Genomic DNA, 25,300 nt, shown 5'->3' with positions numbered 1-25,300 from the left:
GCACACGTGCTTCGAACAACTACTCATCAATAAACACGTGACGTGAATTTCTGTTCGTTACATACCCACGCGGTGGTCTTTTTTTAAAGGACAACTGAACTTGCAGTTTGAGGCTATCACACAAGAAGTTGGAGCAGTGGAAGAACTGAATGGCTGGTGGGTCAGGCTCAGTGCCAGGAGTGAAGGAACAGACTTGGGGCACAGCTGCTGGCAGATCGATGTTCAAGGGGTGTCCGCACTCTGCCACCCAGTTCCAGGCCATGCTGACCCTGTTATTACAGGAAAGTCAACACTGGTTCTTACTCAATTTCTCCCCTTTGAAAACACAGTACAGCTTAATAAAGTAACTTAAAAATATTAACAGTGTTCCTTGCAAAACACCAGATGCTGCTGGTTTAGGTATATTCACCTACCGCACGTGTCAGAAGGGAAGCAGCACACCTAGGAGTTCAGTATTTCTTCCTCCTTTCTTTACGGAACGGGGAAAAACCACTTTTTTGGAGTGTGCAGAGCCTTAGGCAGACACCTGTTTAAAATGTATTTCAATGCTCTTTCACCCTTTAAATCGCAGGGCTGGAAGACCAACAGTCCAACATAACTATGTACTAACGTAATAAATGTGTGAATCAGGACAAAACGGCTCTAAAACTGTAGAATTCTTTGGGGATTTTTGTTACCCCCGCCCTCTTCCTTCCCACCGTTCCTCCCCTCCCTTCCCATCCTTCCCCCCCCCTCTCCCCCCCCTCACCCGTCCCTTCCCCGCCCCCTCTCGCCGCGCTCCGCCGTTGCTCCGATGCGGAGAAGCCGCGGCCGGGCCCGTTGGTTCCGTCGGGGAGCGGCGGCAGCTCGGCGGCAGCTCGGCCCTCGCCTGGCGGAGGTGGGTGCCGGGGCTGGCCCGGCCCGGCGGGGGCTCTCCGGGAAGGCGTTGGGGGGCTGCCGGCCCCTCGCTGGAGGAGGGAAGGAGGCGGCGGCGGCGGCCTGTAACCGGCGTTACCGGGGGGGGGGGGGGGGGAAGGCTGGGGGAGGGGTGTTGAAAACTCCATTCTGCCGTCTTTCCTCTCCGGTTTAGAAATCAAAAGTTTTTAAACTTGTATCTGGATTCAGAAAGATCAAGAGTCACTGAGGATTTTATTTGACTCCGCGTCACTGAGGATTTTATTTGACTCCTTTTTGCCTTTCAGGTGCACAAGTAGGATGCTTTGGTAGGAAAGGCTCTGGGACAGGGGAAGGAGTGAGTCTTCACGAGGCTTCTAGAACTTTTTTGGTGGGGTCTGTGGAATTAGTCCAGGACTGCAGCTGGGAGAGGAGTCATCAGTTGTATTTCCAGATTACTTCCTTGAGAGGGAGAGTGAAGGCAGCCTAAGAAATGCAACTGGAAAACTGCAAATCTCTACTGAATGTGTGTTGGTTGTGGTTGGCTTGGTTTGGTTTTTTTCCTTAAGGCTAAGCTCATGCAGAACACCCCATCAGGTTTTGTTTTATTTTCTGCTCCTTACTGTCTAAGGGGCAGAGCTTGAGCTGTTGCTGAAAGCCAAACACCTTTCGAAACACTCTAATGACATTTCTGTTACCTCGAGAATGGAGAAACCCACTGCTTCGTGCTGCAAGTGGCCTCCAGATTCCTCGGGTACGCCTTGAGGTTAGAGTTGCTTATCCTTCTTTGTTTATTTGTATACCTTGTTCACAGGAATAATTAAGGTCTTTCTTTGGTGTGTTGCTTTCAGGGACAGAGGATGACGTGGGTATTCTGCCAAGGACTCTGGATCTGTTGTTTAAAAGTATTCAAGGGAAGCTACACACAGCAATGGACTTCAAACCCCGTCGGTGTAGAGATTATATAAGGCTGACTAGAGACCAGGTGAGAGATTGTTGACTGACAGCCGGCTGAACAGGAGCCAGCAGTGTGCCCAGGTGGCCAAGAAGGCCAATGGCATCCTGGCTTGTATCAGCAATAGCGTGGCCAGCAGGGACAGGGAAGTGATCTTACCCCTGTACTCGGCACTGGTGAGGCCGCCCCTCGATTACTGGGTTCAGTTTTGGGCCCCTCACTACAAAAAGGACATTGAATGACTCGAGCGTGTCCAAAGAAGGGCAACGGAGCTGGTGCAGGGTCTGGAGCACAGGTCTGATGGGGAGCGGCTGAGGGAACTGGGGGGGTTTAGTCTGGAGAAGAGGAGGCTGAGGGGAGACCTCATGGCCCTCTGCAACTCCCTGAAAGGAGGGTGCAGAGAGGGGGGATGAGCCTCTTGAGCCAAGTAACAAGTGATAGGACAAGAGGGAATGGCCTCAAGTTGAGCCAGGGAAGGTTTAGACTAGATGTCAGGAAGTATTTCTTTACAGAACGGGTTGTTAGGCATTGGAATGGGCTGCCCAGGGAGGTGGTGGAGTCCCCATCCCTGGAGGTGTTTAAGAGTCGGGTCGACGTAGCGCTGAGAGATCTGGTGTAGATGGGAACTGGCAGTGCTGGGTTAATGGTTGGACTAGGTGATCTTCAAGGTCTTTTCCAACCTAGTTGATTCTGTGATTCTGAGAGAAGAAACCGCTGTTAAAAATTCAATACTTGGCCGAACAAAAGAGGTAGAGCAGCACTTCTTTCTGTACTGATGAGCACACGCATCTTTAGAGAGCTCAGTGCTCTTCATTTTTCAGCGGGGAGCGACTCTCTGTATTTAAGTACGGACGTGTCTGTGCTGTCAGGCAGCTCCTCAGATGAGCAGCAAAGTGAGCAATATTGCTGACGAACCTGTTCTGGGGATTTCTGCCTTGTGGCTGAATACTTGACAGAATGTAAACACTGAGCTTTTTTCTGTAGCTTGGGCACCTGATCATTTATCCCCTGGGGTTACTGGCGCTTAATAAGGACGGAACGCAAACGGTCTCGCCGTCTGCAAGGATGCTGGTAGCTCTGCTCCTTTGGACAATTTACTCTCTCTCAGGATACTTGAAAGAAATGAGTGATTTTGAGGTTGTTCCCCTTTTCCAATCTGTGCAAATAACCTCAAAGGAAGCAAAAGTTTTTTTGGAACACCTATAAAGCTGTTGGACTTGTAAAGATTTGAATTCAAACAGGTTTCTGCTGGGCTTTATTCTTAAAGAGATCCCTGTTGAGCAGTCCAGAAATCCACTTCAGTGCCTGGAATTCTAAAGCTGTTCAGTCCAATTACAGTTACAGGGATTGGATTTTGTGTAAGCATACCTTCTTCCTGGTGTCTTTAGTTCTGAAACGAATGCAAGAATGTAAGAAAACTGAGCATAGGCTAGGAATTGGAACTAGAAAGGGATCGCAGTGCATTTCTGATTTGTAGTGAAAAGAATTAAGCATCCCCATAGCGGTATGCTGGGTTATAATCCAGTGGTGTGGCTGTTGTGGGATGGAATCTGTTACCGTGATTTTTATCCGAGTTACTTAACTAGAATTCTCCAGTGTGGAAGGCAGGTGGCAGCAGAGTTCTTCAAGACTTCACTTCAGCAGCACAGGCGTGTGTTCTATCTCGCTCTAGCAGTCTCTAAGGGCTTCAGAAAAAACCACCATGTATGTGTCCCCTGTAGTTTTGCCACTAAATCTCTAAGCTGAAGTATTGTTCTTGTAACAGCAGTTTTCAAAGTTGGCACCTACTTCAGCAGAGGGAGGTTTGGGTGGGTGTTTTATGTGTGTAAAGCTTAAACCTGGAAGTTTTGGTTACACACGTATTTAACTATTTCAGGAATCGCTCTATGGAATCCCAGCTTTATATGACATATGCTCTTGACAAAACATTAAAAAAACCCAACCCCAATCACACCTGTTATTTAATCCATATTTCTTCTCTTAAGCATACTGGTTTTGGTAGACGAGTTGCACTTCTTTGCAGTTCTGTGCCTAAAAAACCAAACAACCAAAACCGAGAGTGGGAATGGAGTGTGTGTGCATTAACCTCTGTCTGTAGGGATTTGTTTTACTTTGTTTTTGTTAAAGACTTCAGCAGAAGGAAGTTTTCCTTCTCTTTCTAAAACCTGGGCTTTATTTCAGCTGTGATACAGCCTGGATCATGTAGTAGTAAGTTGCTCCCTTAATTTCTTAAGTGAACAAGTGTTCTACATTTCCCTCTGTTTCTGAGAGGTGACCTAGGAGGCTGTAAGATACGGAATCCTGAATTAGCAAAATACCAATAATAAAAAATTTCCAGACTCTCTAGATTCACCAGGTTAACAATAATGTGTAAACTACACCTGGAGTTCCCCAAACCATCCTGTTAAATCACCCCGTGTCTCTGCGGGGTCCCCCCCCCTCTGTTTTTCTGTGGTGAGTTTTGCTGTGGCTCAGGGAGCTGAAATGCTCTGAACTGTGATAGGGCCTGAGGTGAGGGCAGTGTCAGGAACGAGTGTGAAGGTGAGAACAATCCTTCCAGTAGCAGTGTGCGGGTGCATTGAACTAGACACGATGTGTAGTCGGGATCTTTGTGTCGGCATATTGCAACGACACTGCACTGCTGTCCGTGGAGCTGTTACACCAGGGACTGGTGATGTCCTGCCAGCGATGGGTCTTAACGTCTCTGTTCTCTTTTGCAGGGAGACCGTGGAGAGAGCACGAACAGCAAAGCACCAGTCGGTTGTAAGGGGATGTTTTATATTAAAGAATTGCAATTAAAGCAGGCAAAGAAGCTTTCTTAAGGTCAACAACTGACTTCTGGCCTGTGTTAATAATAAAAGGACTGCTTGGCATTTTTATACGCCTGTGAATTGGGTGGTGAGTAAGTTATCTGGCCAGAAAACACAGGGATAAAATGGTTAGAAGTTTACCTGAACAGGCATTAAACGAGATGAAGCCATGGCAAGGAAGAGTAGCGCTACTTATGCTGTGGTCTTAGTGGTATCCTGACCCTGTATGTAATCAGATAAACCTAATTCTGCCATTTAAAAACTGCCTAAATACCAGGTTTGCTTTAAAACGTTAGAATGTCATGTACTTGTCAGTTTGATTCTCTGTCTTCTAAAGACATTGAAGAGACTTGAATAATTCTAACAAAGCTGCGTGTTTTTGATCAAATTTGCAAGTGGGAAAGGCAGTGGTAGATGAGGTGTCTGGCAGATATGTCGGGTAAGCACGTGACTTCCAGAGATTTCAGAAAGGGGAGAAAAATTCCAAGGGATTTTTGTCTGGGGTAAGTGCTTTTTAGAAGGCTGCTGTAATACCAGTTTTCACTTACTAATTTTTTTTAGCTAATTGAAGGTCATTTTACAAGGTCTATACTGACTTGTCATATTTTCTACTTGGCAGATTTGGAAGAACTCTTCAAAGGCCCAGAACAATCGAGCGAAAAATCACGTGAAGTTTTCTCTGTGGGTTTCATTTTGTGAGATTTACAATGAATGTTTTATGATCTATCGATTCCTGTCTCAAATGACAAGAGAAGAAAAACACTACGCCTGGCTCAAGACACCGAGGGATGTTCTTATGTAAAAGGTGATTCGAATACATCGCAAATTGCCAAACGTGTAATTTGAAAAGTCAGTCTTCCTGTAATAATGTTTCTGTCTAGATATGAAAACTCCGAGCTGTATTCCCTGTGGCGCTAGAAATGTCTGCCTTGGGCATGAACGGCAACAGCCTGCATGCACAGAAGTGTCTGTGCCTTTAATAGTGTCTTCTCTCTCTTCTTAACTGTAACTCTGCAAAGCCTGCGTGCACTCCGCTGCCTTGATATTTCTCTGAAATGGGAGAAATAGTGAGAACAATTCACAAATTTTTTGGTGTTTTGGTAAAGACTCCAAATTCTTACCTATAGTTATAATTGGCTCAACAGTTCTATTTTTGAGTATTTTCTGTAGAGATACACTTAGAGAATACATGAGAAAGTTCAGTCTGACTGCAAATTACATTTTCCAGTACTCTAATCAAGCCTGTGATGTAATTTGCTGTGGGTTGGGGGAGGCGGGGGGTGAGCAGAACTCTAACAGTTCAGTGTTGGTTTCTGGCCATGGAAAAAACAGGTTTCAAATCCTATTGGATGTGTTAGAGGTTCTTTGGACAATCAGGACACCAACTCTAGATTAAAGGCTTTTTTGGAGGTGTTTGGCCTGCTCCTTTTATCTTTCATATGCCAAAGTATAGATTCAAAAATCAGATGATAAACCCAACTCCTTCATTTCTTCAAAGACCAGAAGAGGTGTGAAGTAGGAAATAGTCTGCTTTGAGCTACGCTTCAGCATAATCTCTTTTTGTAACATTTGGAAGTAAAAGGCTGTTCCTGATGTTCTTGAGGAAAACCAGCTGATGATTTTCTTATTTTCCTTGGTCACAGCTGGTATTTTTGCTAGTACAATTGTGGTGACCTCTAGTTTACAGAGGCCATGATGTTCATATTCTAAGTCCCATCAGTAGGGCTGTAGGTATTTACTCGAGCCCATGCCAAGATGACACACAGTCATCACACTGCAGACAGAACTCTTCACTGATTTCTTTTAACTTGATGGCCCTGAAGGATGTCTGGGTGATTCCCCCCCGCCCTCAAAATCATAGGCTACAGCAGAGAAGCTGTCCAGGTCGAGTTCTGCCGTGATGAGTATGGACATAGGGCGTTCATGCTCATGTTAGACCCTGTGCTTTGGCTTTCCAGAGCGCGGGCTGAGGTTGCTCACTGACTTGGGATGGAGCATATTTCTGTGTGCTGACAGGATGAAATGATGAGATAGATGTGCCCTCCCTTTCCCGTGGAAGGAAGAATCTTGATTTTGTTGTCACATAATTTCTGTCTGAAGCATGCTTAGTAAAATGTTTTTATGTCTCAAGTAAACGTTCTTGGTGTGCAGACGTTCTCCCCTAATCCCTTCTTTCTTTTGGATAATGATATTTACAGGATTACCGTGTTTGTTCTTCCTAAAGATCTGCAGCGGGTTCAGATTTCTGATTCTAAAGAAGCTTTTAGACTTCTAAAACTGGGGTTGAAACACCAGAGTATTGTGAGCAAGAAACTAAATACTTGCTCCAGCAGAAGGTGAGAAACTTTCTGAATAACATTGGGCATAGGATGGTGTCTGGGAGGAGGGGGGAACTAAAATATGGGTTGTGGCTTTTGGGAGGGGAAGAGGCTTTAACAGGGCCTAGATATTTAGGTCTGGCATCCTTTAGCACTGTGTGACCAGTGCTTTGGGTCAGAAGGATTCAGTCCCTCAGTAAGATGGACACGTTCAAAAACTAACAGTTTTATCAAATGCTCTCCTTCAAGCAAAAGCACTTAGCTTTATTCCATCTAAATGTCTGAGGGAAAAGCAAAATAAAGGCCACATAAGCATCTCTTAAAATCTGACAGAGTATATGCTGAGACAAGTTGACAGATTCAACAGTTTTGAACAGATGTTGTGGAGGCTAAAAATATTTTGAATGTATTCGTCTACTTTATCACTTCTCTGCTGATTGAAACTTTTCCTTTTAGTCACGGCATATTCACAGTTAAGATACTAAAAATTGAAGATTCAGGAGCACCGCGAGTGACCCGAGTCGATGAGTAAGTTCAGAGCAGAGACCCTCTCTTCTTTGTGATGGAACTGTCAGTTCTGGTCTGTGTTGGTGTGCTGGTACTGGGAACTGTCAGTTCTGGTCTGTGTTGGTGTGCTGGTACTGGGAACTGTCAGTTCTGGTCTGTGTTGGTGTGCTGGTACTGGGAACTGTCAGTTCGGGTCTGTGTTGGTGTGCTGGTACTGGGAACTGTCAGTTCTGGTCTGTGGTGGTGTGCTGGTACTGGGAACTGTCAGTTCGGGTCTGTGTTGGTGTGCTGGTACTGGGAACTGTCAGTTCGGGTCTGTGGTGGTGTGCTGGTACTGGGAACTGTCAGTTCGGGTCTGTGGTGGTGTGCTGGTACTGGGAACTGTCAGTTCTGGTCTGTGGTGGTGTGCTGGTACTGGGAACTGTCAGTTCTGGTCTGTGGTGGTGTGCTGGTACTGGGAACTGTCAGTTCTGGTCTGTGTTGGTGTGCTGGTACTGGGAACTGTCAGTTCGGGTCTGTGTTGGTGTGCTGGTACTGGGAACTGTCAGTTCGGGTCTGTGTTGGTGTGCTGGTACTGCACTATACGCCCAGTGCTGCCTGGTAGAAACTCATGCCTGTGTGGTGGTTTCCCCAGTTCCTACCGTCACACAGTTGTTGTCCCTCTACCTCCAGCCATCAGGCTGCAGGGCTGTTCTGTGCCTTGTCCCCTCTGTGCAGCACAAGGTCCTGTCAGCCCGCTGTACACCTGAACTCCTCGGAGTCCTCAGAAGGAAGAGGGGGCAGGGGAGGGGCAAGAGGAGGTGTGTTGGGAAAAGGTTTGTCAGGAAGTCATGTAAAATTTGATTGAGAAAACAACATTGAAAAGGATGGAAGTGTTTGTGCAGATGAAGATCAGGAAATTCTTCCTCTAAAAAAAGCGATCGTTTTTAAAAGTGACTAATTTGTGCATGTTCTAAGGTAAATAAAGGGAATTTTCCTTATCTGCCTTCAGACTGTCACTGTGGGATCTTGCTGGTTCAGGAAGATGCCAAGGCCCACAGTGAAGGTCACAGATTGAAAGAGAGTGGAAATACAAACCCCTCTCTGCTGATTCTGGGCAAGTGCATTAACGCACTCAGGAACTGTCAGCAGTCAGAGTAAGTCCTTTTACCAATTGCAAACTGGTTGTGGCTTTTTGGTGCTGCCTCCAGTGTTTAAAAGCTGCTGTTTAAAATACGCAATGCTAACACGAAGGTTTTGGCAGAAACGATGTGTAGACTTGTCGGTCTGCCAAAGTTATCTTAAACTTGCCTTGTTTTGCTCTTTAAATCATCAGCTCTAATCTCCTTTAAGCATGCTATTATATATTTTAGCGATTTAACTTTACTCCCCTGAGCTTGGCTTATCAAAGAAACAAAGAAACAAAGTTGAAAACCCCCTTTTCACCAGTGTCATAGCAAGAGTCACATTTTTAGCCTTTGATTCCTCCTTATGAACTAACTCAACTGTCTACGTACTCCTAGTGTAACATTTCTTCATCAGCAGAACATTGCTGTGCTATCATAACTGGGCACCGTTTGACCAAAATTGTCTGTTTTTAATAAACACTGACATAACTTTGACCACTCTCCTCCTGATCCAGCTAACCGTATGCAGACAAAAGAAAGCCTTCCTGCTATTTATGCCCTGGGGATCTAAATAAGAGTGAAATAATACAAAAAGTTATTTGTCTAAAAACCAGTACGACATCTAGTCACACTGGATAGAACTGTCCAGGAACTGCTTTCTGCACATGTTCTCATTCGCAGAGCTGTTTCTGCCCCAGAAGTTAAATGAACCCAGGCTGCTGATGGATGTGCTTTGCCAGATTCACTTACCCCATAGCACTCTTCCTGACGCCTGTTCAAAGCTGTAACACCTTAAGGTGAAGAAGCTTTGTGAGTGTGTGTTCCTGATTATGTTCTGTGAAGTTACAGTCTGTCTTATTTTCCTGTTCTTTCCAGACAGGAGGGATGCATTAAAACTAGCAGCTGCTTAGAGGGCTGTTGATGTATGCAGAATGTCTTCTTCTGATCCTAATAACTCAGGATTTTAACAGTGTAGAAGGAATGTTCTGCAGCGTGATCTCTTAAAGCGTTAATACCTGCCCCTTGCCAGCTGAATAGGAAGCAGTAAATTCCTTAAACTGATTTTGGACTGTCAGTCCTGCAGCAAAGCTACTCATGAGCTGTCTGTGTGCGCTGGTAGGAGTGTCGCTGCTTCCTGAGTTCTGTAGCACTGTCCATGTAACTGAAGAGCTGTTACGTGTCCAAACGCAGCCAAGCCATTTGGGGGCAAGTGTGCGTTCAGTCATGGTTTAGGAATTCTCATAAAATTTCCTATAAGCATCAAAAACTACATCCCCAGCTGTTAAATTCAAGGGCACAAATTGTGATTTTTAGAAAGTACCAAACTGCTGGGAGATGAGGAAGAAAGTTCTGAAAAGTATCTCCATGTGTTTGGTGTGTGCTCATTTTCTTGCCCAGGCACTTGCTCTTGTCCGTTCTCAGAGGCCGGATACTGAGAGAGAGAGATCTCTGATGGTGTTGGATACTGCATGCCTAGGACTAGACGTGTTCTCTTCGTTAACGGTGAAAGGAAGAGAGAGGTTGGGGTAAGTTTGGTGTAGCATGAGGCTGTGTGACCTGCCCAAGGTCGAACACTCCCTTAGTTTAGGTGCTCCCCCCGACTGTATTGCTGTCGCCTGTCTGAGGTGATGGCTAAAGCCACAGTCACAACAGCTCAGAGTCTCTCTGCAAACAGCTGCATCTAGTCCAAAACTATTTTAATTGATTTAATGACTACTGCTTTCATAAATACTTCTAAGTCTTCATGCTGGGTAGCTCTTACACCAGCTGGACATTATTAAGCATCTGCTCATCTGTTCTTTTGTCTCCAGAGGTCGCAGCAGCACATCCCCTGTCAGGAGAGTAAGTTAACTCATTTCCTTCAAGGATTCCTCAGTGCAAAGGGGAAGGTATACGTGATGGTAAACATAAGCCAGTGAGCTTCAGCATATGGTGAAACACTCCATGTGTTGAAGTTCTCGGCCACTGCACAAACAGTAAGTGTGTTGCAGTTTCTCTTGATCAGTTTGCCTTTAAAGAGCAGGTTCCCTCACTCCTAAGAATATGAATTTAGTTACTGGATTTTTCTGTCTCATGTTGCATTTGTATTTTCTGATTGCTCCTAGTCAGGCTTTATTTCCTTGTAAAGCTTTTAAAAATGCTTTGTGGGGACACACATTTTTTTTTTTTTTTGTGGGAGTGGGAACATGCCCTATTAAAAATCCATAATTCCCATAAAATATCCAGCCTGACAAGACACTTGCTATATTTGGAAGAAATTCCCTGAGATCTGGGTGAATTTTTCTTCTGTAGTCATAACATGCTCTCACCTAGAGCAAGTCTAGCTGCCCCATATACTACTGCTATCTTAATGTGGAATATTGCTCACCTGAGGTATGTAGGTTGAGCACCAAAGAGAATTTGAAAGGTTGTCTTTATGTCCTCAGGAGCTTCAGTGGGAAGGTGGAGGTTAAGCAGAATGAGCAGGAGTAAGTGCAGGGATAGAACCCTGGTGGAGTTGGAAGACAAAAGTGTTGGGGATCGGTGCTGCAGCCTTAATGGAAGCCATGGAAAACTTCTGCTGACAGTTAGATATGTTCAAAGGACAAGAGATCCAGGCCTCTAGAATGTGGGCTCATCTAAGTACAACACTAAAAGGAGCAGACTGTGAGGGTGATAGAACTGCTCAAGAGACAGAGTTTGTGGGATGGCATTCGTGTAGTGCAACTGGAAACTCAGAGTGTAGGAAATACAGAAATCTGTTGGTGCGTGAGGTGGCAACCCTCTTGTAGGTTGTCCAGCCAGTGAAACCTGGTGTTCCTGCAGTCCAGAGAAGGGTTAGACTCTAAAGTGCCTCCTCTGTGCTCCAGCTGGGAACTGGTCTGAGCAGTGACTCTGAGCAGAGGATAGACTGGGGGAGTGCTGTGCTCAGAGACCTCTAGGGAAGTGCAACAGGTCTGTCTCAGAAGTGCCAGTAGAGGATTAAAAAGTACTGAAGACTTTATTCTTTGTTTTCTGGGTAGGTTTTAGCTATGGACACATCTGTTCTTGTCCAGGATCAGTCTTTTGGCCAGAAATCAGCAACAACATCCTCACTACTTAGTCACACTAAAATGCCCATCTCAAGGAAAAGAGTTACTGCCCCATGGGACAGGAGCTTAGAAGATGTGATCGGAGATGACAATGACAGGGAGGAACAGCATATGTCAAGAGAAGCAGCAGTGCAGAAATATGTAGAAAATACAGTTCTTATTGGGAAAAAAGAGTACATGGTATGTGCCAGGGCTGGGTTAAGAATTAGCGTAGCATGGAGTCTTGAAGCAAGGTCTTATTCTGGTTTTCCCCATCTCTCACCCTTTTTTTTTTTCCTGATCACTCTTATTCTGTCTAAATAAATCCAGCATTAAGAACTAGAAGTGGGATTACTCATGGTGTGATGCCTGTTGTGGGCAAACTCTATGATGTGTCTAAATACAGACCAAGCAGTAAGAATTGCGGATTTGGCTTTCTCTCCCTTTGGGAGCCCATGGTCAATGCACAGCAAGTATTACCTGCTTGTAGCAATACAGACTGTTCCTCTGTATTCTCTGCACAAGAAAACGCTGAAAACTGTTCCTTAAGCAAATTTAGTCACTTCTAGGGAAGATGAGGGGGGAACAGAGGACTAGAAACTGGTTTGTGGAGGTTTCATTAATATTGCCCCAAAAATGAGCATCTGGAAAACAAGAGCCAAATCCTGTGGAGCTTAAGCCTGTTTAAGACAACTTCAACAATTCTGGTCATCAAATGGATGTTCTTTACAAATGTCTGCTCTGTGCAAACTTACAAACTGCTGTGTGAGTACCAAAGAGATCTTCTGAGCTCCTCACAAATCTTCCTGTTTATGAATCAGAACTGGAAGAGCTTTTGTCAGGTGGAAGGGTAAAGTGGTGTTGTAGTGTTTGAGGAATGAGGAAAATCTCACTCCTGGGAAGCCATTTCTTTATAAAAAACTTAATACTAATGGTAATTCCAGATGCTGCTGAGTCTCACGGAAGAGTTGAAGAACAAACTTCTTGCTGAAAAGAAGAAGAAGTTACTGCTGGAACTACAAATTCGTGCAGAGGTGACGCAGGAATTTGCCCAATATTTTGCTGAGCAGGAAATATATTTCAAGTAAGTTAGCTTTGAGTGGTTTTTAAAGTTAATGATTAGAAGAAATGAAATTAAATTCACTTATTTCTTAACTCTGTCTCTTGGCTATAAGAGACCACACTCTTCTGCTAGACTTCCTGCCTCTGTTAACAGATCAGTTTGTGTTTGGACTATGAGTTCAGGAAAAATACTGTGTAGGAAAGGCTTTGATCTGGGGGGGATGGAGGGGGGTGTGTAATCTGTCAGCAGTGTTCCTGCAGAGCTCTCCCTAACGGAAGAGCTTTGATAGGATGTCTGTAGAAAGAGTGACACTTGCAAATCCTTTGGTTACTGCAGCCTTAGTGCTACTTCGGATGGGTGTTCTGGCTCCAGAAGCTTAGAAACAATGCTTGTAGTTAAGTGTCAGCCATAACCTGTGTGTATATGTCTCCCCCTCATTCTTCAGGAGTGTGTGTGCAGGAAATACACTTCTGCTTTGGTGTAGGAACACCATTTGTGTATTGTTCTATTGTGCCAGAATAAAGAAAAAAAATCTTTGTTTATAGCAGCTGTACTAATAACTTCTTAGCAGCTCCTGCTAGCTAGCTTGTATCTGACTTGTTGCCCTACTCTAGTGAGTGCCTTTCTTACGAACGAGAACGGCTTGAAGAAGACGCTGACACGCGCCTGGAGATCTTCAGGGAACTTGTAGATGGTTGTCCTGAAGACATGGATGAAGAAAATAAACTAAAGGACCAGCCTTGCAGCGAACAAGCTGGACCTCTGGTGTTTTCATCCCCCTGCTGCCGTCCCTTCCACTAACCACCTGCTGTGGTGATGGGACGTCTCCAGAAGGAGCAGAGCGGTCCCAAGGAATGGCATGCTGTGTGACTGTGTCCTCAGCAAGGTACATTGTCGTGTTCAATGGGAGTAGCTGCTGTGCCTCGGAGATGCATTTAGGAATCTTTGGGGTTTTCTGCATTTCTGCAACACAAAAGCTGCAATTTTGCTATAAACTGTTGCATTAAGTGCCTGTTTAAGGTATCAAGCTGAATTCTTAGGCCCCATATATGGACGGTACTGGAGTGGTCCCAGAGACTTTTTTCCTCTTAAGGCTGTTGTGGCTACAGCTGACAATTGTATATACACTTGAGCATAACTAAACTCTTAGGTTGAGGCTGGTTCTTTGAGTTTGGAACCTTTTGTTTTTAAAAAACAATGAGGAAAGGTATAAAGTCAATGTTTTAAGTACAACTTAATTTGATAAGTTACCACAAACTTATTTGTCCTCCCAAGCTTTTACTGATATTTGAAAATTTCAGATGTATTCCTTCCAAAACTGTTTGCGTGCTGTGTTCATTGAGTGTTCTCATCGGGTAAAAATGCTGGCTTTTATATTAAATTTGGAGGGGATGCTTCTGTGGTGATATAAAAGGGGATGTGATGGTGGGCCATTAAATGCTTTAAAAATAAAATAGCTGTTACTGGATGCTGGAGACTTCTGTGTGAAGGTAGAGAGAAACTGGCAATCTAATTGCCTATGAACCCACAAGAGGGCTTTGAAGTCAGAATTAACTGTACTTAGATGTGTGAGGACATAATGGTCTTCCAAATTTTCAGTAGAAATAATGGGTATTGTGTCATTATTTGCTATTTCTAAATGGATATAAATTATCTTTCAGGATGAAGAACATGGCACAGGGCCAGGCACCTACATTGATCGTGAGGGCGTTACTGATTCTCTGCAGGGTGATGTCGTTGATATCAAAAAGCAGGCAGAAGAAACACACAGACACGTGGTGTCTCCAGAGGACCCTCAGGAAGCTACAGGTTGGCTTGAAAAGCAGCTGAGCAAAACTACCACTGCACTAACTCAGACCAAAGAAAAGCTGACAAAGAAAACCAATGAACTAATCAAAATTGGAGAGCAGCTGACGCAGAAACCCAAAGGTGAGCTGGGGGTGTGTGATGTGACAGAAAAAAGAAATGACACTGTGAAATAGAAATAATCCAGCTGAGCAGGATTTTGGAAGCAAATCGTGTGTATAGAGGTGATAATCAATTGTTTGGTGTATGTTCAGGTGGAACAATTCCACAGGCCTGGATTATTTCATTTTTAAGACAAAACTTAAAACTGCCAGTTGAAGACTTCTGAACTGTGGGGCAACACGTCAACGTTATTTATTCGTGATTTCATGGTTGTATCGTGATCCCAGCCCTTCACATTGTGCTGATGCAGTGGTTTCAGGTATTCTGTGGAACATTCATAGACAAAAGCAGCAATACCTCATAGCACGATTTCAGCAGAAGTCTCTTGACATGATCTATATTTTATACGAGTTGCAGGGCCCAATTCTATCCAAAAAACCTGAACTTTTGAAATGTGTCCTGCAAGTAGAAGCCAACACAAAAATAAATGAGTCTGTTCAAAAGCTACTAAAGTACCAGAAGATCTGGAAAAATGGATTCCTGAGTAAACTATGTAATGGCTGCTTATTTGATGCAGCTTCTTTTCCTGTTACAGACTTTGAAATGCAGATGATTAAATCGGACGAGTCTGCTGAGCAGCTTAAAGAACCAGCTGAGGTGACTTTCTCAAAAAAAACTTGTGCAGAATTACTTGCTTTTACAAAATTTCAGTAGCTTGAAATGCTGTTGTAGTACGTCTCTAGCTTTTTTAATATCAAGCTTAGCTTAACTGCTCTTGCTTCTAAATGCATCGTATAGTTCAAGAACTGAACATTGACTGAACTACTATTCTTTCTTTTCTAAGAAAATGAATACGCAGAATAAAAGGATTCAAGAACTAATGGACATCGTGGAGCAAAAAGATGATGTTACCATGAGACTGCAAGATTTGATATCCCGTTTAGAAGAAACCATGAAAGACTCTGTAAGTCTTAGACATCTCAATTTTCTGTTTACAAAAAAATCTAAATCTGTGCTTGTAATGGACTTGACTATTTTGGACAATTGACATTTTCTGTAAGTAATTGCTGCTTTCTTGAAATGGCAGCAGGTGAAGTTGGCATTGAAACTGAAGTTACAGCAGAAGGTGTGTGGAGGTGTGTGTGGAAAACAGGACTTTTGGAAGCAGCGGTCTGGAGTTATATTGGAGGACTGTCCATGAGACTATGAAGAGCCACTCTAAAGAAAAAAAAAAAAACCCAAAACACTCAAACTGGGAGGACTGTAGCAGTGGGAAGAGAGGGGTTATGTCACTGTCTGTTTTATTTTTGCCTGAATGGAAGAGGAAGGAAAGGAGGTTTTGCTGCAGCAAAAGGTCAGATTTAATTGAAGTTAGAAGTTATGTGAGAAGGACAGTGATTGTGTAAATTGGCAACAAAAATCAGTGTGTTCCACCTACTACCACCATGCACACAAACCTTCTAAGGCAGAGCAATAATATGAATGATGTGTTGAGCAGAGTTTGAACTAAGAGTGGATGGCCAGGGTGTCTCTGCTTTTGATGGGATCAGTAGAACTTGCAGCTGGCTACTCTGCTGCTGGCTGCTGAATGCCAAAAGACTGGCTGGGCTACATGTGTACAGGTTAGAAAAAAATCAAAACATGCAGTTAGGTGGTTTTTTGAGCCTGATGCCCTGTAACCTGAAACGGAGTTCTGAGAACATTTTAAATTGAACTTAGGCAGCGCTCTGATCCATTTTTCTCCTCCACTGTGAACTTAAGGCTTTGACCATACTTAATCTTCTGTTCCCTCTCTGCCCCTGAGCAGCTGAGCTTTTCAGCAGCAGGAATGCTCAGGGTGATGGCAGTTGTGATGACTGCTTCCCGTCACTGCTCCTGCCAAGAGAAAGGCTCCAGCGTTTCTGGGAGACTCTGTGGCATGAAACTTAAAACGTGACCACAAACCTCAGGTCTGTTCTACAGATTAATTTTTTTTAATGAATTACTTAGATGAGTGATTGGTCCTTGGCAACCAGCATGGCTTGGCACTTGTGTCATCTGGTGAGTAAAGAAACTTCATTCTTAGTCAAATATACGGTCTAAAGTACGTATGACAGGACTGACCAGGCTTCCAATTTGCATCAGGTCTGTCATGATAAAAACGATCTGTGGCTTTGCTGAAGGTGGTTAAAACTCCCAGCTCTACCAGCTATGACAAGAAAGTGATGAACTTGTAGAGCTGACCATTGGCCCTTTGAGCAAATCATGAATTTCCTCAGCTCTTTCGACACTGGACACTTCAGGTGATAAACCTGTTTTGCATTTTGTAGTTTCCTAGTCTTTGCTCTGCTTTCTGTACAGTGCAAAACACTGTGCTTATTACTGTCTGAAGGTGTACCTGCCTTTTGCCTGAGTAACTGATCTTGTTCTTCTGACAACCCCTATACAGGTCACCCAGATGGATTTGTAAAAATATTTGCATCTGAAAGATTATTAAGGCTTTTAAGTGCTCACTTGGTAGAACTTCAAAGTAATTGATCTTACTGTAACACAGGACAACACTGTAACTACCATGAAAAGAAAATTCACAGAAGAGAACTCTAAGGAAGTGATTGAAAGCAGCCAGTTCAAGGATTGTGAGGAGACTCTGTTGGAAGTGGGAAGAAAACTTTGCTCTGAAAGTAAGTGGAAAAAGAGCCACCTGCAGAGAAAGGTAAACTTTCTACCATCACTCAAGAGGGGCCCTTCCAAAAAAACTTGATTACTATTCCAGAAGAGAAGCGAAAAGCTGTGAAGTTAAACATGATGTTGTGAGGAGAAATTCTACTCTGTTAAACTGTAAATCAGAGTAACTGCTGTGTAAATACCATCTTTTGCAGAAGGTCCTACACTGCTCACTCCTAAATGTGTAAAATAAAAGTTAGTTTTTAGACTCTCCTTTCTGCTGCTTTTTCTCACCTGTTGATGTTCTTGCAGACTCCGCTGTAGTTCTTAATCAATTTCTTAACAGTTGTTTTTGGACTAAACTTGCTGTTGCTGGACTTCTGGGAAAGCAGCATCCTCTGCTCAAACTTTTTAAAATTGCCTACGCGGGCGTCAGCGGTGTCAGTGAGTTACTGATTGTTCAGTCCTACAGCACGTGCTGTGAAACTTGGGGTTTCGTGCTGTGTGCTGCTGTGAACTCACCAGTGTCCTGTAGAATTTGATCCCTCTAATCAAAAACCAAAACTGAATGGAGATGGAAACCACCATTGCTAATGCTTCGGTATGACTCTTTGTTAGTGACTCTATAAAACCCGTTGGGTCTGTTCAGAGGATGTCTCCGTGCAGTACACAGGTACCCGTGTGCTTAGTGCTCCCCACGCGAGATGGCTGCCAAACTCCACCTTACTGCAGCTGCAGCACTCACAGAAATCTGTAGTATCACTTTGGAGTGCAGAGCTGGGATGGCCTAATCCTGCAGTGATAGTCAGGCTTGGGTTTAATACTAAAACACACCTGCATGTTACTGAATGGACCCAGCTGGGTTCTGAGACACTTGTGTAAAATACAGCTGGAGTCAGTTCTGAAGGTGGTGAAATGCATATGATTTTACTTCAGGGAAAAAACCAGTCTTAAGCTAATAAAATGTTTATGGAAATTTGGGATCGTGATGGAATGTTGTAGATCTTTCTGGGAGAACCTTACATGTGACACAGGTGTGGGCATAAGTAGTTCTCCTTGTATCTAGTTTAGAAACCAACTGAAAAAGGAGAAGGAAGTCCCAAACACTAAGCAAAACACTTGTGCTGGATTTTTAGCTTAACTTTTAAAGTAAGGGCATATTGAGTATGAATGAAAATTCTCAGGAAAGTGTACAATGCCATTGCTTTTCTAAATGTAAAATGGGGGATGGGCTGTATTAAAAGGGTTGTTGGACCAGTGGAAGTGGAAACCAGACATAACTGTGACCGTTATCCAGCTCACAGGTATTACTGCATATTCGTAAAACTAGCTAGATCTTTCCATAGTGGTGCAGAGCAGGAGGCTGGAGTAGAGCCATGGCAAAATGTTCTTTAAGGCTCCTGAGCACCCCTTGCTGCAAACCATAAGCCGAAGAGGCACCTACTGCATTTTAAACTGCTCTGAGGGGCTTTACTGCAAGACTTCCAAAAGCCATGTGACATAAGGGTGTGGCTTTCCGCTGGTGACCATTTTCCACATGGTAATTGCTGTTTGGCAGTGCTAGTGACTTGTACTGTTGATGTTCATCATCCTGAGCCGTTGTTTTGGGTTTTTTTTGTTTTTTAGGAGGTACGAAGGAGAGTTGGGAAGATGACTGTCTGGACCAAAAGAGAACTGAATATCTGAAAGGAAATAATCCTGAGAACTATGCAGAAACACTAGCACTGAGGGAAAGAGCTGAAACCTTGGAAGGTCAGCTGGCTGCGCCTGAAGAACAGTGCAGAAGGGAAAAAAACAAAAAAGAAGAGTTCAGTGGGCAAATAAAACCCTTGAATCTCCAGCTCTCTGCTCTGAAGAAAGGGCTTCTGGCTGAGGTGCAGAACTCCAGCAGTGTCGAGCTGACCATCAGGAGATTGTTTCTGAATTGGACAAACAGAAACTATCAATAGGGAACAAGAAGAAAAGATGATTCAGCTAAATAACGAAGTAGAAGGTGCTAAACAAAATATAATTTATCAAGTGCCACTAATTCAAACAATGCAGTCCAAAGTAGGTGAGTTGTATAAATGTCACTTATTACACTACGGATTCCGTTGATCTAAAGGATTCCTGAGACCCTCAGAAAGATGAGCTGGAGAGAGCTGAACTGAGTCCTGTGTGCATGGAGTCCCAGACTGCTTCCACAGCAGCTCTGGGACAGGAGAGCTCCTCTCACTGCAGTGTTGGAAGCATTTGGGAAGGATGCCAAAACATTGTTAAGGCTTCTCACAAACAAGTCAGCAGATTCAAGAACTACTTCGACGAGTTGAAGACGTAAAGAAGGGACTTGATGATGCTGAGGATTGCAATAAACAACTAAAAATAAAGTTAAATGAGGCTGCAAATCAAGATCATCAGTCCACAAGGGAAAAAGATCTTATGAACCAGTTACAAGAGCACATCCAGAAGAAACCCCAGGATTTTGGAAAACAGGCTGCAGAGGATCACAGAGTAATTGCACCGTTTGAAGAGGAAGTTACCGGCTCCAAGGGAAAAATAAGGGAGCTTGAAAGTCTCTTGGAGGCTTTTAGAGCTAAAGCTGAGAACATAGCAAAGTTAGAAGAAGTATTTAAAGGAAAAGAATCTGTTGTTTTAAATCTGGAAAGGAATACAGTAGCTCTGCAAGAGCCAGTTCAGACAAAAAACTGAATGAATTAAACGATCAGGAAGCAAATCTAAAGGAGGGGGTTGTGCCCTTGATGAACAGCTTGGAGAACATGAAACACACTCTTCAAGGAAAAGAGAAAAATGAGGATGAGCAAATACAATCTCTAGAATTGTAAGTAAATAACGAGAGAATTCCTAGCCCTTTGAGAACAGACTCAAGTTAGAACTACCTTCTGCGAACATCCGTTTATTTTGACATCACAGACCTGCATGTTTGTCAACTTTACCAACCAAACTGCTTCAGAACTTTTAACACACTACTGGATTTCTATAATTGCATATTTTGCTAGCTCTGTTTTCCTCACCTGTTTGTGTATTCTTTCAGAAATATCGATCTAAATCCTGCAGAACTGTCGTAGGGGGAAACAGGAAATGATGAATTATTTGGGGATTTCTAATAGGATTATGGTACATACCCTTCTTGGAGGAAATGACAGAGTTTAATGTTACATCCTGTAACTCGTATAAAAGCAGGCAATGTTTTCTTTAGAAAGGACTGAATGGTAAAAAGGGAAAGAAGAAAGTTAAAAAAAAAAACTAGTAATTAAAGAGTAAACAGGTGGTTTTGGTAATAGCTGTTCTAGGGGAACACAGGATAGTGTAAGAGCTTGAAGGAGTAATGGGTGTAGGAGAGTAGAACTTCCCCAGCCCCCTCGACTTTTTAAACCTTTAAGAAATAAGAGATTAAATGTACCTGAGAGATTATATTTGCTATGTGGCAAGAAACTGCAGTCCTGTAAAAATGGCTTTAGGATGCTGTGTAGCCCTTCTGACTGGGGTTTCTTCAGTTCCAACATCTGTGGGCGCCTGCATGTGCTCTAAAATACAATTTGGCGTGAAGGTCTGGGGATCCCTGAGCCTGTGCTTGTAAAACTTGGAAAGGTTTTCCTTTTGTGAGACCTTATTTTGTGTTGTTAATTACAGAATTTAAGAAATCTTCTATTGGGTAATTGCGAAGTAAAAGTCCAAGATAACTTACTGCAAGCTTTTTAAAATAAATGTGACCATTTAAAAATAAACCCATTAAACTTCTTAATGACTTCGTAGCACTTCATAACAACAGGACTTGTTACAATGTTGTTGTTTTTTCTACTTTCTTTTGATTTTTATTTATTTTGATCCTTACAAGCTCTGGGATGTAAATGCCAAGTTTATACTTAATTGATATTAACCTTGTCCCTTTTGTTACTGTGTGAGGACACCTCATGATAGAAACGGTTACTGTGCTTAAAAACAAGAATTTTAAAAAATTGCACCGTTCAGGAGTGAATCTGAGCGGTTTGTTACTTCAGGATCGTGTAATAAGCAGCTGAAATCCAAAATGATAACGCTTGTCATTTAGCTGATAGATCTGGGATTCTGTTCACGCATAAAACCGGCCATCAAAGAGCCTGAGTTAATGTGTAAAAGCTGCTTCTTTGAGACGTGTAACACTGATGTTATTTATGTCTCTTCATTTCTAACACAAGGCTCCGTAAAGATCTGAGAGCTCTGCCCTTGTACAGAGCTTGAGAAAAGCTTTGCAGAGGAAAGAGGAAGAACATGCAGATTTGAGAGAGAAACTTTCCGATGCCAAGGAACAAATTCAGCAAGTACAAAACCAGGTTTGTAACCCCAGGCCGAATGTTCCTTCTGCAAGTGTGTATGGGGTTCTGTTGGTAAAAGCTGTTTTCACAAGTCTCAAGCCCCAGCTGTTGGAAGTGGTTCATAACAAGGCTGCGTTCAGCGATCCATTTAGAGTGAGTCTGAAGTTCCATTGCCATTGAGCTAAAGCCTGGAGGTCAAAACAGGGGTTAGTGCTGACATGGAAGGGGGGAGTAAATTGTATTAATACCCTTGAAAAAGGCTTGTCAGAAGTCGGCTGACCTGGCTGTGGAGGAGGACTGTGTAATCTTCATAACAACAGTGGCCTAATGTTGTTATTTGTGCTGACTGCAAAGCCTCAGAACTCAGACTTCTGGAAAATGCTCATCTCTGGGAGGAAGAGATGGATTAATTGGAAAAGGAAAGCACAAACTTCTAGAGACTGTTTAAAATCTGAGATGTTTTCTGTTAAGTTTGGGGAAAACAAATGAAAAAATGCAATAACTTTTACTGATGTTGATTGTTAGTATTTAGTTACTAAGCAGTGGGATTTCTCAGAACCTCGTGGGATCTCGCAAGAACTTAAAATCCAGAAGACTGTTGCAAGAGTTTGGGCTTGAAAGTTAAGCCTTAAAAAAGTATTAATGTCTTCCCCAGCAGCCCGACACTTCAGGACCTTTTCCCCACTCAACATGCAGTGTATAATCCTTTGGGAAGCAGCACGGAGTGGATGGGATCACGTGTCAGGAAACACTTTGGTTTTTTTTAAAGGCCAACTGAATGTGTAGTTTGATGAGGCTGTTTCCTGGTGCTTTGGTTTTGGGGGGGTGGTTTGTTGTTTTTCTTTTTTTCTTGCCAAATTTAATACTCTGTGGTGAAAATTGTTCCCCAGGAAGGATGTACAGTGCAGTGCGCTTCTAGCCCCTGAAATTTAGCAAAGATGCAAAAATTTGATTCTTGATTAAAGTATTTTTCTACTTAGATAACTTGCAGGGATTGTAAAAGGCTGATAGCTGAATGTTAGCTGTGCTTTGTCTCTGTGCGTTGTTAGAGGTGTGTGCGATGCAAGCTGAGGAGAAATCCCTGAGGAACAAAGTTAATGAGGGTCAGAAAATGACAAACCAGTTCAGTAAAGAATTAGAGATCAAACAGCGCACAGTCCTGCGATTTGAAAAGGTATTCTATTTTTTTAAATTTTACTTGCTTTTAATTTTTGTAACTCACCCAGTGATGAGGCAAATGTTCCAACCAGCAGGAGAAAGCTTACAGAAATTGGGGTAAAAACAAGAGCAGCCAGCTGAAATTAGTCTTAATGGGTGAATGAAAGATGTTTAAAGAACTTCTCACTGCAGGACCTTGGCAAATTGTTTTAAATAATCTGCCTAGTAAATACATACTTAATACCTGCAGGCACCCTGATCCTGATGAGTGACACTTAGATATGTCAGAGTAATGTCTTCTAAACACTTCTTTAGTCAGCCTGAATGCTCCTTTCACTATATGAAAAACTTATTTATTCTCGACTGCTTGCCTTTAAATACTTCATTTAATACTTATTGAGGCTCAGAATGAAAAGCTACTAATATGTAGTGTGTATATTTGTTTCTTTCCACATGTTTTTGACACGTTCTCTTTAATTTGCTTTCAATTTAGGAGCAGCTGAATGATGAGAAGCTGGAAGAAATCTCCCAACAGCATCAGGAAGCGTGTAAAGGTCAGAAAAAGCCCTTCTTGTGCCATTTTTTGGGTGTGGAATGGCAACATAATGAGTTGTGATGTTAACTAATTTGGAGAGTCTTGCGTATTTATATTTTAAAATACTGAGAAACTCCAACCTGGGCATTAAAATGTTACAGTCAGGAACTAATTTTTATTAGTTATTAGCAGGAATATTTGAAAGCCAAGAAACAGTCTCAGAATAAGAAACATAAGCCCCAAAGAAAGGCTGGATTTGCTCTATCAGTGTTAACTTACTCGATATTGGTGTTTATTTGCCACTTTAGCTGGCCATGGTAACAACATCGAACCCTGACACATGAACTGGCTCAGTACCAGTCTCTGCAGGTTTGTTAAACACTCAGCACTTGAACAATAGTTTTTCATATGATCAAGCCTTAGTCCGACGTTAACACTGACACGCTCACCTAAACCAAGTGGATGGGAATCACTTCAGAATTCTGCATTTGGAAAGTTCTGTAGAGACACTCTATTTCTTTCTAATAGAGGATCTCAGGCGATGGGGGGAATTACTTGTGATGAAGGCACTTTGGGAGAGAAGGGTGGGAACCAGGATGGGGGCTCGTCTGTAAATTTATTCTCAGATCTGGGTGTGTTGAGGTTTGAGCTCAGCCGCAGCCGTTCACCTCCCCCCTCCCCTCCCCGGGGAAACAGGGGAGGGACAAAAAGAAGAGAATTCGTAGGTCGAATAAAAAGGAAGAATATAATTGAGGATCTGCAGATGGCATTAGAAGAACTGAAGATCTGCAGATGGCATTGGAAGAACAAGAACAGACTCAGGTTAAACAAGATCAAGTGCTTGAAGCCAGATTAGAAGAGACCAACAGATTAGTTTGGGGTAATCTCTCCAGGCAAAGGCAGCAAGGAGGCAAAATTGTTTTGGATGTGTTGTGATAGCTGCTTTAAACCTCTGGTTTGATTTGTTGAGTGTTATTTAGGCATTAATTTTATATAGGACATAACAAACTTCTAACAGTTAAAGGCTTCTGCTGTCCCTTTGTGGTCACAGCTGATAAATCCAAGTGACTTCAGCAGAAGGATGTAAATGGGGTCAAATATGCATTTAAACTGTGTGTTATAACCTCATTTTGTGTGCTGACTAGAACTGGAACCATGGAAGCAGAGATACAGAGACCTGAATAACCAGAGCAATAGTGACTGGCAGCAAAAGATGAGCAACGCCACGGAAAAAAGCAGAGATGAAAATGAGGAATGAATAAAGCTGCAAAGAGAACTGAAGGTAAAACATGGTGATGTAATTCATACTTAGGTTTAAAGCCATAACTTCCATTTAGGAGTCCAAACAACCCCGTCCAGTATCAATCTCTTCTATGCACTGAAAACTTCTGATACTTAAAGTTTCTGTTTCCCAACAGAATAAGCTCATAACCTTATAACTTCAATAACAGTCTGTTAAGACCTGGCCTCACTTCTTCGGTGTTTTGTTTTCCCACACAAGGAAGGAAAGTCTTCTGTCGAATGTAACACCTGAATCCTGCAAAGTGCCTTGTACAGCAACACGCTGGCTTTGAAGAGTTCCTTCTGAGCACGTCGCGCCGGGGATCACTCTTAGAAAACAGCCTATTCTAGTGTCAGGCTGCCCCGACCTTTCCAGTGGTTAAGCCTCATTTTGAAAAGACTATTCCTTACCCGACTTCAGCGTGTTTGGGGGGAACACTTCCCCTTTTGCCATGCTCATGGCACTCCAGTTACAGACATAGTGAAGTTTTCTGGGAGGAAAATAGGAGGACACTACTTCGTATAGGTCAAACTTTTTGACAAAAGCAAACAAGGAGGCACAGTGGCACCGTTTGATCAGACAGCTCCTAAAGGGAGGGGAACTGTGCCTGGAGTTGGGAGTGAGACAAGGGAGCAAGATATTTTTGGGGTGATTTTTCAGTAATAGCTTTCCATAGATAATGTAAGTACTTGAACGTTAATGAAACTTGATTAGTGCTGAGAGAGAGGAAAAATAAAAATATTTTTAGTACAACATGCTTACGTGGGTCTCTGCAGCCGGTTACTGTGTCTCACGTACGG

At 43.0% G+C, this 25,300-nt stretch overlaps 1 pseudogene; it reads left to right on the top strand.

Annotated features, from left to right (window-relative positions):
- Nucleotides 1-836: 836 nt before the first annotated feature.
- On the top strand, nucleotides 837-25,257 carry LOC141917296 (kinesin-like protein KIF20B; annotated as a pseudogene).
- Nucleotides 25,258-25,300: the final 43 nt, after the last annotated feature.

This window comes from Strix aluco, chromosome 36, assembly GCF_031877795.1.
Source record: "Strix aluco isolate bStrAlu1 chromosome 36, bStrAlu1.hap1, whole genome shotgun sequence".
Lineage (NCBI taxonomy): Eukaryota > Metazoa > Chordata > Aves > Strigiformes > Strigidae > Strix > Strix aluco.
Note: the sequence above shows the minus strand (reverse complement) of the source record. Positions and strands in the feature narration are given on the sequence as shown.